This window comes from Schistocerca americana, chromosome 2, assembly GCF_021461395.2.
Source record: "Schistocerca americana isolate TAMUIC-IGC-003095 chromosome 2, iqSchAmer2.1, whole genome shotgun sequence".
In the NCBI taxonomy this organism is placed as follows: Eukaryota; Metazoa; Arthropoda; class Insecta; order Orthoptera; family Acrididae; genus Schistocerca; species Schistocerca americana.
In genome coordinates this window covers 646,755,999-646,769,073 of record NC_060120.1, presented here as the reverse complement: position 1 = coordinate 646,769,073, position 13,075 = coordinate 646,755,999, and positions in this window count along the sequence as shown.

Sequence of the window (13,075 nt, the reverse complement as noted above, 5' to 3'; positions counted from 1 at the left end):
AGTTTTATTCCACTCTTCACGAAAAACAGTTTCACACTCGTCAACGGAATAGATACCCCTTCCACTGCTTCATTTTCCATGAACTTCAGCACGTCAATAGTTATACCGCACCCCTAACTTCGGATCATTACCCACCACCTTTGTAGACATTATCACAAGCAACAAAAGCAGCGTGTGTGGCAGAGACACCATGCGATCTGAGTCCCGCGAGAGAGCGGCAGTTACTCTACAGCCCTCCCTGTCTAACATCACTTCTTCAAAATAAACTCGCCCAGGCGGAAATCGACTTCTGCGCTGTTTGTGCCTTTCCGGAAGTGGTATTTTGTAGGAGGGTCACACTATAGGGGCAAGAGAATCGCATGCGGCTCACGACCCGAGGTTTGCCGAGCACTGGCCTAGGTAACGTCTTATACGGACACGACCGTCGACCTGAGGAAATAAAAAAAGTAGTTCGACTGGACAGGCGCCTCAGTTTTATTGATCCATGTTCCTGTCTCGAAGACACTGTGCCCACTGTGACGGTCTGCAGCGAAGCTCCATGCTCAACAATGTACGCTGGACAGTATGATTCGAAACACTCGCGCCTGCACCCGAGTGTGGGATAACCACGAGAGTGTTCCTGCTGTCACACAAAATCGCATCCCAGATCATAACTCCAGGTGTAGGTCCAGTGCGTCTAGCACGCATACAGGTTGGTTGTAGACCCTCAACTGGCCACCTCCCACCCACAAGACCATCACTGGCGTCAAGGCGAACCAGATTTCGTGAGAAAACACAACAGATGCCCACCCGGCCCTCCGATGAGCTCTCCTTTGACACCACTGAAGTCACAAATGGCGGTGGTTTTGGGACAGTCGAATAGATGCTACGAGGCTTCTATGTCGGAGCCGTCCTGAAGAACTAATTTGTAACAGTACGTTGTGTCCCATAGTGCTTAGAGCCATTTGAACCAGTTCCTGGCGGGAATATGTGCCGGTCCACGGCGCGAATCCGCCCGGCGGATTAGTGTCGAGGTCCGGTGTGCCGGCCAGTCTGTGGATGGTTTTTAAGGCGGTTCCCATCTGCCTCGGCGAATGTGAGCTGGTTCCCCTTATTCCGCCTCAGTTACACTATGTCGGCGATAGCTGCGCAAACACTATCTCCTCGTGCGCGTACACCATAATTAGTCTACCACGCAAACATTGGGGTTACCCTCGTCTGGTGTGAGACATTCCCGGGGGGGGGTCCACTGGGGGCCGAACCGCACAATAAACCTGAACGAGTGGTTCGGTGTGGGGCGGCGGTGGGGTGAGTGACTGCTGTAGCCTGTTGTGGGGTTGTGAACCACTGAAGGCTTCTGCGGGGACGAAGCCTCTCCGTCGTTTCTAGGTCCCTAGTTCCATACAATACAATACAATAGCCTACCCCAATCAAATTAAATGTGTTTCAGTAACATTGTCATTGGAAACATTAAGCTATACACAATAATTCAGTTAAGTTGTTCACTTCGAATATTTGCAAACAGTTTAAGATTGTAACGTACCCTCTCTGTTATTGTTTTTGTTATTTTGTTACTGTGTTTTTTGTTATTGTAGTTGTAGAGAAATGAAATAATTGTAGCGGTTTGCTTAGTCAGCCGTACTTCGGAATTTTTTGACATTAAATGGAGCCTGAAACTTGCATAACAAATACTTCGCGTGAAGTGCGATTTGCGGAATAAACAAAAATTACTTGCGGAGATGCAATCCACAGAATATTAACAGAAAAGCTTTAGAACAATGCGCACGACTGACTGGACACATTCAGAGGGTACGTACATTCGTGTACGAGTGGTTGCGATCTGATGAGAAAGATCTATTTTAATTTTTTTGTGTAAAATAATTACGTCGTAACACACGTGGAGATTGCGAACGTACAATCAGGTTAGAGGCACGTACTTTCTATCATTCCCCGTGGCCTGGGTAAAAGAATTGCAATTATTTAAATTTAAGAATATTTCTTTTTCAATCAGACTCCTATTTTTATACGAAAAGGAAGATTGAATGTCTCGGCAAAAACACATCGAAATTAATCTTAGCGGCCACCAAAGGAAAGTAGTGAGCACAATCACGTACCTCTATTGTTGAGCACCGCCGTCGTAAAGATCGTCGCTTGCATCAAGAATTCGCTTTCTCGAATTAACAGGATAATTTGTACTCCATTGGTATGGGATTTAGGCTTTATCTTGACACAAATTATAAAACACATTTTTCATCATTTAACACCTTCATTTAATACATACATAGACATGAAACTATACAGTACGTCCTTACGCCAGCACATAAGAACGAAAAAGGTAGTTAATACTAGAAGTAATAAAAGAATCTCGAAATTAGTCCTTTGTCTCTCAATGGTACAAAAATTTTTTAGAGTATTCCTCTGGTATGACAGTCGAACAAATTTTGTTCTTGTATCTTTGAGATTAAATTACAACATTTTTTAGTTCCTTTTCAAGATCACGTGATTTTGTTTTCACTCAGATAAAGAGAGAGGAAGTTTTCACTAAACGACATATAGTCTCTTTCCATGGCTGTATTAACTATAGAAATATTGGTGTCAACTTTGCCTTTTTCAAAGAACTTTAGTAATTATTAGTATTATAGTAATTATTAATATTGTACTTCTAAATGCAAAGCCGTTTCACTCTTCAAAATCCGACAACTCGTTTCAGAGTAATTACAGTATTTAGAATGTTTTCCTTTTTGGGACGTGAAGCCAATTGTTGCTTTATGCGGAAGGTTGTCATGTCATATCCAAATAAGGAAATAGTCACATCAGGTAAGGAGGAAACAGAGAAGTGCACTGCTCCTTTATAAAAAGAGGCACAGGCGAAATGTAGCTCTCATCCTGTCTATGTCGTTCACGTATGCGAAGTGCTGATTAGATTGAAAACAATAAGTTTCTTCCACAAACCAATAGAAACTAGACATGCTACTTCTTTAAGTAGAACGCAGAAAGACTGAGCTGAGAACATTTCATTTGTACGTACAAGGGTTTCGCGACGGACAGTGCCCAGGAACAATGACAATTCAGTGAATGTGCAATAAATGTCATTGGAAGTGCAACGCTACAACGAGCAAAGCGAACAAAAAATTGATGTTCTGGCAGCTGCTGCTCACATTACACTTGGCAGCTCCAGCAGCACCGTAAATACGCTTGGAATTCTGTCGCTCGGTTCTGAGATGATTTCAGGAAAATGTTTTATTTCTTCGAAGAATCATCCTTTTCCAATTAGGGTACCTTTACATACCACGAAAATATGAACGTAAAAAAAGTGCCTTACTGGGTTGCTGAGAATTCGATTGTCTCAGGGAGGTCGAACTTCTGAAACAGTGGAGCGTGAAAGTTCAGTGTTCGTTGAAGAAACCTTAATGTGTAAAATATACAATTTCTTTCTGAGGTGCTACAGACTCTTATAGAGGAAGAGCTCCTTGAAATACGTAGACGTGTGTAGTGCGTTTGCGATGAGCGCCCTGATCACCATGCACTTGTGGTCAGGATAGTGCTCACGGAGCGCCTTCCTGTTCACTGAATAGGACATCACGACGTTATCAACATCTTTATAGTCTCAGCTGTACACATTAAACTTTATTCCTTACTGGTTTCCGTTACTATAACCATCATCACTGGAAAAACTGCAGTACACCAGATGGATCAAAAATGTATAGTACTCGTGACTCGAATCATACCAAATGCAAAGATGTTCCACAGTGGTACGTAAAATACGCACAATTTGGCTAATGTCGTAAATCGAACAAGTAGGTTAAACTCCAATTACGACGCTTATTCGGAAAGTAAGGTCCGATCGGCTGCGAAATGGAAACCACCGTGGAAATTAAAAAAATAAAAAATGCTTTATTTGCAAAAGTTGGTTACACCTCCTAGCCACTTTTTTACATAGTCGCCACTCCGAGTTAGACTGTCTTAACGTTGTACCAAGTTTTCAATACCCTCGCCACAGAAGGCAGCCGCCTATAATTTCCGCTAATATTCCCTATGCTGGTCTACAGCTTGTTATCTGCGCCAGCGGCTCATGTGAGTAGAGATGAAATTCAGGTGGAGCCAGTTACAGGCTGTGTTGTTGGTGATCAAACACGTCCCATAGAAAACGCTGCAAGAGCATCTTCATTGTCCCTGCAGAGTGCGGCCGAGAACTGTCATGAAGAAGGAAACACATGACTGTTACGTTATGTGGGCTGCATGACATCAGGCGAAATCCCTCACGCTATTTATCTAGGCATCTTCACGGGCTCAGAACTGAAGATAACCACGTGACGCGATCGACAGACGTACTAGAGACACTGCCCAACACATATAGGCAAAGCTACTTTGGGTTTTCACTGTGATTTCATCTCGATCCCGATCAGATCTTACTTTCCGAATAGCCCTCGTATTGTGACATGACCGTCGCATATCGTTGACTGATACTTGATTATTTTTCTGCTCATTTATAAGCTATTTTTGAGGAGAATACAAGCCTTGCTACCTAGAGAACAAGACTTCAAAATATCTTGTTACGAAACGAACGGGCTTAGGTTTGCTCTGTGATCTGCCTTGATCCCAGGAAGTCAGTCACAAAAGCTCTGGAAAGGTAATTCGATCCCCAGGGCACTGCAGTTCGTGGAAACGCGCTGCAGAAACGTTGAGCCAAGCTGCCTCTACAGCCGTCCATAATTCCGAAAGTATTACCGGTGCAGGATTTTGTGCCCAAACTGAAATATCGATTATGTTCAATTCTAGATGATCTAGGGGGGCCAAATCGTTCCTTCAACTTGTCAAGAATGTTACTTAAATCAGTAGCGAAAAGCCGTGGCCCGCCGACACGGTGCATTTTCATCCATAAAAATTCCATCGTTGTTTGGTAACGTGAAGCCAATGAATGGTTGCAAATGGCCTCAAAGTAGCCGAACATTACCGTCAATGCTCGGTTCCGTAGAAGCAGCACACCCAGTCCCTTCCATGTGAACAAGCCACACCATTATGAAGTCACCACCAGCTTGTACACTGCTTTGTTGACGTTTTGGGTCCACTGCTTCGTAGGGTCTGTGCTACACTCGAGCCCTACCACCAGTTCTTAACAACTGAAATCGCGGCTCATCTGAGCAAGTCATGCTTTTCGAGTCGTCTTGGATCCAACCGATGCAGTCACGATCCCTGAAGAGGCGCTGCAGGTGATGTCGTGCTGCTGGCGAAGGCACTCGCGTCCGTCGTCTGCTGCCGTAGGCCTTTAACGCCGAATTTCGCCGCACTACCCTGACTCATACGTTCGTCGTACGTCCCACATTGACTTCTGCTGTTCTTTCACGCATAGTTGCTTGTCTGTTAACACTGACAACTCCTCGAAAACGCCACTGCTCTTGGCCGTTATGTGAAGGCCGTCGGCCAGTGCGTTGCCCACGATAATAGGTAATGCCTGAAATTTAGCATTCTCGGAACACTCCTGAAACTGTGGATCTCGAAATATTGAATTCCCTACTGATTTCTGAAACGGGATGTCCCATATGTCTAGCTCCAACTACCATTCCGCGTTCAAAATCTGTTAATTTCCGTCGTGCGGCCATAATCATACCGGAAGCGTTTTTACATGAATCACCTCAGTACAAATGACAGGTTCAAATGGTTCAAATGGCTCTGAGCACTATGGGACTTAACATCTATGGTCATCAATCCCCTAGAACTTAGAACTACTTAAACCTAACTAACCTAAGGACATCACACAACACCCAGTCATCACGAGGCAGAGAAAATCCCTGACCCCGCCGGGAATCGAACCAGGGAACCCGGGCGCGGGAAGCGAGAACGCTACCGCACGACCACGAGCTGCTGACACAAATGACAGCTCCGGCAATGTACTGCCCGCTTGTACCTTGTGTAAGCGATACTACCACCATCTGTATACATGCATATCGCTATCCCCGTCTGTTGTCTCCTCAGTGTATAATTTAGCGTGGTGAATTCACCTCCATGTGCACAGCTCTAAGGGTGGACCGCTATGGCGCTGCTCGTTCATAGTGTGAAAATTCTCTGCCTTTACCTCTAAACTTGTTAACCAATCAAATGAGCCTTAGAATGAAATTTTCACTCTACAGTGGAGTGTGCGCTGATATGAAACTTCCTGGCACTTTAAAACTGAGCGCCGGACCGAGACTCGAACTCGGGACCTTTGCCTTTTGCGGGCAAGTGCTCTACCAACTGAGCTACCCAAATATGACTCACGCGCCGTCATCACAGCTTTACTTCTGCCAGTAACTCATCTCTTACTTTCCGAACTTTACAGAAGCTCTCCTGCGAACCTTGCAATATCCTTTCTTTCAGGAGTGTTTGTTCTGCTAGGTTCGCAGGAGAGCTTCTGTAAAGTTCGGAAAGTATGAGACGAGGTACTGGCGGAATTAAAGCTTTGAGGACGGGGCGTGAGTCGTGCTTGGGTAGCTCAGTTCGTAGAGCAATTGCCCTCGAAAGGCAAAGGTTCCGAGTTCGAGTCTCGGTCCGGCACACAGTTTTAATCTGCCAGGAAGTTTCAAATGAGCCTTGCCTGCACCGTGTTTAGGAGAGAAGGGCTCAACTAAAAAAGAACATAGCTAGCTGCTGATACGAACCTCTTTTATGTTAAGATGTAAGGAAAGAATGTGAAGTTCCTGCAGGGTTCTCCTGTATTCACGGAAATAAAGTGATATTCTCCTGCTCGCTCTTGCAATGGCAGAGTGTCCTCCCTTCCGTATAAAGATTTTCGAAAAGTCAGAAGTTAGGTTTAGAGGAGGAGAACTGTTAGCGTTCTCCCCTTTCTGAGCAATTCACAGTTTGCGAGATTCGTTACGCAACATGCGTTGCCTGATTAATTGTAATAGTTCGTGTGTCGTGTTTACTTTGCATTTGTGAACTGTACATATTAGGAAAGCTTATATCGTTTCCCAAGCACTCTTCCACGAAGATGAAGTACCTGCTCGCAGTGTTAGTGGGACATTCATGATTAACTGAGCTTCTAGAGAGCTTGAAGCTCGTTACGTTGGAGCAATTTCCCAGTGATCATTAGGAGACTTTAATGTGCATTACGTTGGAAAATTATTCTTCGTCATTTTAATATGGTATGTATCGTGGTACTAGAGGAAGTAAACGACTTCTTCAGATAATTCTGGCTAGGCGATCCTCTATAAAGAAATATTACTCCTGCATTCCTGCTTTTCGTCTTCTCACTGTGATGATGTTCCATTGCAAAGCAGGTGCCAACACGTTTTGTTTAGATATTAAATATAAGAGTATTTGGATCTGAGATAACAATTTGTGATTTACGACCATTGCACTGAGCTCGCCTTAGATATGCTAAGAGCACATTAAAGACAGAAGAACGGAAAGATAGGCAGCACAGGTTTTGATCGTGTCGACGCTGATCGAGAATGAAAACAACCATTGTTCAGTATAACAGGTTCCATAAAGACTCTTGACAGTCCTTACACAACCTGTTATATGTTGTAGAGCAGTGGTTCCCATAAACTACTTTTTTGTTCAAGAGCCAACACTGACATCATGGGGTGGCATCTCGGACTACATATGTATCGATTTTATTACTGATTGGTAACCAGCATAAATTAGTATGTTATAAATCCACTACTGACTAGCTATAGTAAGAGGACGACTAGGTGGCTACATGTCTGCAAGTACTAACCGTTAAAAGTCGACACCATTCGGAACACTTCGTGTCAACTGTTTGGTTTCAGAATGCTGCCACACGCAGAGACCCCGAAGCTGTGACACCAAAAATGCTCCACGAAGTGCTGTTGTGTTATGTGAGGAAACGATTAAAAACAGTTGCTGTACTTATAGTTAAATGGATTACGCAATATGCAACGCTATCAAAAAGATTTACTAAATATTTTGAATGCCAGATATTGCAACGACTGTGTTCTTGAGACGAACAATGCTAAGTTCCTTCGGACATATAGCCATACTGCGGCGACTACGGCCATTGCGAATATGAACAACCATCAGCTGTGTAAGCGAATGACGATAGTGAAAATTTGTGCGGACGGGACCCGAACCCGGATTTTCCGCTTTACTCGAGCAGTTACCATAACCACTTTGGCTATCAGTGGACAACCCCCGGCCAGAGCAAAACTGTACGGGAATTACATAATGTGTGTACGAGCGCGGGCTGTGGCGCAGGAACAATGACATAGGGAAGTTTGGGCCTGGCTGGCGATAGTGCACGGATAGCCAAAGCGGTCATGGCCTACAGTTTGGAAAACGTTCCACCAATCATACCACACCACTGACACCACCGCGACGTGGTACCTTCTTGTCAACGGCAAATATACTACGAGACAGAAACTGCAGCGCATCGCGCTGGTGGACTCACCTCTGTGCCTCAAGTTCAATGTCGAAGATACAGATTTACAGCGTTTTGAGTGTGGGGCAGCAGCAGCTGTCTGGACCCTCGTACAGAAGATTGCGGCTTTCTACTTCCGAGTACCCCCACATTACGTCTCTCTGTATCCTGACACGACCCACTTTCCATCCTCTAAGCGGCAAGCCATCACATGGATCAGAGGCATGGCTATCAACTACCTCTTCCGGGACGACATCGTCGATCCGGGGGACTTTTGGACACGCCTCCAAGTACACCACCACACCCTTCGCCGACATCGATACTATCGGGCCACTTTCGCGAACTATTTACGGAGTATATCTCAATGAAACGTGCTAGCCAAGACTAGACGATCCCAAGTTCCTCTTGTAATTGTCAGTGACAGAATGGACGTCGTTCTGACGGCGAACCAAAGTGGATCATGGCGGAGCAAGAATTCCTAATTTCTTTCACTTGTCTTTTCTCTTTATCTTCTAATCGTTTCTTTTTCCTTACACGTGTTTATCCTATTCGCGGATAGCTCTGTATCTGCAGCCTATTTGTTAACTTTCTCACGTGCTCCACCATGAAACAAAGAAAACCAAAAAAAAGTTTAGTCGCTGATGATGTTGACAGAGTATACTTATTTAAGTTTACAAAAAAAAGCAGCATGCTGAGAAAGTATACTTATTTATGTTTTACGTTTTCCAGGAATATTGTTTTATTTTATGAAGAACTCGCCTTTTGTTTTAAACAATAGAGGTTTTTATTTGTTTTCTGATTACCTGCAACATTTTGCTCATGTAGTAGGCGTTTATTCTTTTGTTCTCTACAAGGAAGACTTGTTACTAAAAATAAAAACAAATAAAAATCGGTAGAGCACTACGAAAAAAAGTGGGAAACTGCCCATTAAGAAAAAAAAAAATTCGTAGAGCACTTAGTATATTAATACTTTTAAAAAACATTTTAAAAAAGAGTAAAGAAAAGTCGGTAGAACACTTGCAAAACAAAAAGCGGCTAAGGCAACTGCATGCATGCATGACAGAAGGACCTTTACGTCGTTCTTTTTAACAGCACAGACAATGCAGTATCTTTTTTATCCGCCGATATCAGGCAGCGACTTTTCATGAAAATATCCTCATCTATACGAGAAAGCCGGCCGGAGTGGCCGAGCGGTTAAAGGCGCTACAGTCTGGAACCGCACGACCACTACGGTCGCAGGTTCGAATCCTGCCTCGGGCATGGATGTGTGTGATGTCCTTAGGTTAGTTAGGTTTAAGTAGTTCTAAGTTCTAGGGGACTTATGACCACAGCAGTTGAGTCCCATAGTGCTCAGAGCCATTTGAACCATTTTGAACCTATACGAGAAAAGCCGGCCGAAGTGGCCGTGCGGTTAAAGGCGCTGCAGTCTGGAACCGCAAGACCGCTAAGGTCGCAGGTTCGAATCCTGCCTCGGGCATGGATGTTTGTGATGTCCTTAGGTTAGTTAGGTTTAACTAGTTCTAAGTTCTAGGGGACTAATGACCTCAGTAGTTGAGTCCCATAGTGCTCAGAGCCATTTTTTTATACGAGAAAAACATATGTGTACAAGTACAGGTCGAGAGGCAGGAGCAACGACATACGCAAGTTTGTCTCTGAGCGTAGATTGTGTACAAATAACCAAAGCGGATAAGCCGACCGCTCGTGAAAAGTGGGAAATCCGAGTTCGAGTCCAGATCCGGCACAAATTTCGTTGTCGTCATTTCCTTATACAACCGATGGTCGTTCGTGTTTGCAATTATGAATTCACGATTCCATGTTACTTCCGTTTGAAATTTATACAGTAACAGCTTATCGTTATGAGGCACACACGGCCATGAGTTGTCAGCAATGGAAGGTAAACAGTAAAACATCCCTCCTCTCATATCCGCTAAACCCACAGTGACCGTGCTGCTTACCTTCTGCCCTTGACGTAAGCGACTAACTTCACTTAGCTTACTGCGAATTCAGCAAAGTCATCTGAAATTCATCACGTTTTAATATATTACTGTCACTGTAACCATTTTTATTTGTTACTGACCGTGAGCAAGTAATCAACACTTATAAGATTACCTGACGTTTTTGCTTTCGATTGTTAATTCCAAGATGCATGTTGTTATAAAATACGTAATGCGATGCTACTCTTATATGGGTACTCCAAAAGGATCGATAGATACTCATCTCGACACTTTTTGAATCTTTTTATGCAAATCAAGTAATCCTGAGTATATACGATATTTTATTTGAGTGCTTATTTTATTCAGTTTAATAAAACACACTAAGTACTATTATTTCTTCATTAATGATAATCCTTAAACAAACAAGTTACCTTTTCGAAAGTTTCCCTAAAAGAGCAATTGCTGTAAATATTTAGGAGTTAAGTTATTTCTATTCTGAGTCATAGATGCATCAGCTTTTAAATATAAACAGTCGCTAAACGCAGATCTTGCAACTGCGATAAGTTGTTGTTGAGCATATTTGCAAAAACACGGAAAAACGTGTTTTCTCCTTCCCATTCTGCAAATGGATGCTTCTCAATGATTTTCTAGAGTCTGACAAATAAGGAGATACATTGTCACTTTAGTCTGTTGACTTTGGCTCTTTGTGGCCGTGCGCTAACTTTATGATTTTTCCAAACGTCGTATTCCTGCGTTGAAGAAGCAGCCTCCTTCTTCGATTCAAGTGTGCTCCTTTGTTGCTCATAAACCGTACTTTTGTGTTTTTGTTTGGCTCGCTCGCATGCTATTGGAGCTTGATAATGCAGGTTTTTAAACCTTGGATCCAATAAAGTAGCAATGTCTGCATGGTCATATAATTCAGCCATCCCGTACCTTTCCTTCAGCTCTTTCAATAAAACACCCTGGTATTCTTTGACAACTGTTCAGACTAGTGTGGTACTATTAAGCTATGTTGACAAACAATAGATCATTGATATAATTTTGGGTGTTGTAATATACTTTTGTCCAGGCTGTTCTCTTATGACACATTCAAACTGCTTTAACAAAGTCGTAAGTTCGTTGAGTGTTTCCATTTATACTGCAGTTGGCATATCAGAGAATACCAGAAGAGAATTATTGTTACGTTCATACACGCTTTCACTTGCTTTATCAGGCTCAGAGGCATTGCTGACTTTTTATTGTTTTTTTTTTTTTCTAGAACAGCTCTGTTTGTACTATAGCGTCTTAATCAATTGGATGTACAGCCACAAAACATGATTGTTACAAAGCATTTTTGCTCTTTGAAACGGTTTCATTCACTTTAGTAAAATATGTACATACTTCAGATTTCGACGGCGCCATGACACAATGAACGCTAACTTAACTTTTGACATGAAAAACGAACTGCACGACTGCAAACCACAACAAACAATATGGCCGACGAACAGATGAAAATGCTCTGCGCGGAGGAGTGGGGGAGGAGGGGTGAGGGAGGCCAGATGGTAGGGCCATCGACACAAGCCGTCACTCAGTCACTGTTCGAATACACGCATAAAATCGGTTCGATAGCGAGTAAGTATCGAAAGAATGATTCTTTTCTAAAAGTACTCGGTATCGAAACAGAAGTATCGAATTTTTTACTTATTTGTATCTTAATATCTGTACTGTCAAGATAAACTCTAGGAGCTTTATGCCACAGCAGCGTAGATCATTAGATTCATGTCACATATATTTATGTGAAATTTTTAAAGCGAATCGTATGGTCGAGCGCTCCGTGATGTATTAATCTTTCATCCTTAAGTATCTTTTACTTTGTTAGTGACTTTGTGAGATTACTTGGATAACCTTTCTGAAATACATTAACAGGCACACTATTCTTTTTGCGTAGGTTCTGGCAGAATGTTACCTCGCCTGTGGCTGATCTTCGCAACTGGAGTCCTTCGTTGGTCACTGGAGACTGAGGAGCTGCATGTGACCCAGACGTGCTTACAACTGTTGTCCATCAACCGGCCTTTCTTACAGGGTCCCGTCTTTGTCATCACGATCAACTCTGCGAGTTCCAGTGGCAAGATTCCGCATGCAGAGCGATTGTTGTCACCGCAGCACCGACCATTAGATTTATCTGTGACGCTAACTGCTGTGCTAAAACAAATGCAACTGCCAATAGTCTTAGGTGGTCCATCTAACAGCCTGCCGATGGTGTCAGACGCCCATACCTATCTTGCAGTACTGGAAGATAGCCTTAGTCCTAGCGATCTGGTGGTAAACTTCATAAAGGTCATGAAAGCTTCAACGAACTATTTGAATCCTCTAAACAGAATCTTGATTGTTTTTCTAACAACAGACGACGATCATCTAGAAACAGTAAACAGTTTGTTAAGCGTAGTTTCTAACTGGGAGATGTATGATTCCACCCTGATGACCGTAGTTTTGCGCGACAAGGCGAACTGGAAGGAAACTAAGCCTCTTATCAGAAACGTAATACTGTATACAGGGCTGCCACAGAAGGCTAAAGACAGATGTGGCACAGGGGAAATGTATGTTTCTGTGCTGAAATCCTGGAATTCCACAAGCAGTTTACCTGAGAGGTTGCCAAAAGCGACTTTGTTCCCGCACGGTCTCTATAACTACAGAGACTGCCGTCTGAAAGTGCTTACGTTCCAGCTGCGTCCCTTCGTGATAGTTGAAAATGATAGAGGAACAAAAAATCGCTACTTTGGATACGACATTATCTTACTTCAGTTGATAGCCTCATCACTGAATT